The 1,717-nt window shown below is 37.3% G+C and overlaps 1 protein-coding gene across 1 annotated transcript in view; it reads right to left on the minus strand.

Moving 5' to 3' along the window:
• The window catches only part of LOC106468835 (neuronal-specific septin-3-like), a 49,192-nt gene that overhangs the window by 8,292 nt on the left and 39,183 nt on the right, over positions 1–1,717 (minus strand). The gene's annotated exons all lie outside the window — the stretch shown is intronic.

Raw genomic sequence — 1,717 nt, forward strand, 5'->3', positions numbered from 1 at the left:
TAATTATTAGTAAAAAGTGGAGCTACATTAGTTGAGCTGATTTCAACACAACATAGTAATTATTAGTAAAAAGTGTAGCTACATTAGTTGAGCTGATTTCAACACAACATAGTAATTATTAGTAAACAGTGTAGCTACATTAGTTGAGCTTATTTCAACACAACTTTCAGATTTTGAATTGGATACCAGGAAGCGTGGAAACAGTAGTAACTGACAGAGTACGTGATGAACACAAAAAACGAAAGAAAGGAACATGCCATATTTGTCATCTTTGTGATCCATTACCTCATGCACTGTACTTATGATGCATAATTAACAACAAAAGAAAGCATAAAAGTAGTCAGTTGTCAAATCAGTAATAAAAAAATAGGCGCAGCCATATCAGGGCCTAGTTTTTTCGCAGTGGCGGGTGTTAAATAAAGAGTAATTTATTCTATAACAAGGCCAAAATGATGTTAAAAAATATTTTTAAAATAAAAAAATGCTGTTTTGTAACCCCCAAAAAAAGGAAAAGAAGAAACAAAACTACCGTAGTCTTTTCTGTTTACACAATTTGCACATTTTGTACCTCTAGAACAAGATTTGAAAATTCAATTCATCAGCTTTGGCTACTTCTGATTCTAGAATCACGTGAAGTTTTCCAAAAGATTTCAAAATTTTCCGTACCCTTACTTTTTTGTCCAGCAGTAAACAAAACTGATGAAAGTATTCTTTTAATTAGCAATATGAATGTGAAAATGAAAATTTAGTTTGTGCACTGTTGCAGAGTTTAATTTTCGAAAAAGGTAAATTCGACTTTAAAATGGCACTCAAATTAACACGTACTTCACCATTAAAGAAAGTACTGTCAAAAAAGTAAGCACACCGAGTGTGTAACAGACACTAGGCTGATGCTTGCAAAACAAGCACCTCGACTATGGCCAGGGGAACCTTACTTTATCACAAAGTTAAAGATATATGCTAATCCTAACACTAGTTGCACAAAGCAATAAACCCAATCTGCATCTACTCAGTGGGGCAGTTTCCTACTACTTTTTAATGTCAATAACAATTTTTATTGAAAGTATGCCACATCAATGGTGAATGAGAAAAAATGCTGACTAATAAAAATTATTCCCCCATTCATTCAGTCACTCTCATTCCCAGAATTCATTTTGCATAATTTAGCTCAGAACGAGTGTCGTACTGTGTCCCTGCTGCTTCCAGCTCTTTCTCCCACGTCATCCTTAAAGATAACTTGCTTTCCAGCCCCACGTAATCTACTCATGTCCCTGCTGCTTCCAGTTCTTTCTCGAACATCATCCTTAAAGATAACTCACTTTCTAGCCCCTCGTAATCTACTTGTGTCCCTGCTGTTTCCAGCTCTTTCTCCCACGTCATCCTTAAAGATAACTCATTTTCCAACCCCATGTAATCTACTCATGTCCCTGCTGCTTCCAGCTCTTTCTCCCACATCAGCCTTAAAGATAACTCACTTTCTAGCCCCTCGTAATCTACTTGTGTCCCTGCTGCTTCCAGCTCTTTCTCGCACGTCATCCTTAAAGATAACTCACTTTCCAACCCCACATAATCTACTTGTGTCCCTGCTGCTTCCAGCTCTTTCTCGCACGTCATCCTTAAAGATAACTCACTTTCCAACCCCACGTAATCTACTTGTGTCCCTGCTGCTTCCAGCTCTTTCTCGCACGTCATCCTTAAAGATAACTCACTTTCCAAC

This window comes from Limulus polyphemus, unplaced genomic scaffold, assembly GCF_000517525.1.
Source record: "Limulus polyphemus unplaced genomic scaffold, Limulus_polyphemus-2.1.2 Scaffold3183, whole genome shotgun sequence".
Classification (NCBI taxonomy): Eukaryota; Metazoa; Arthropoda; class Merostomata; order Xiphosura; family Limulidae; genus Limulus; species Limulus polyphemus.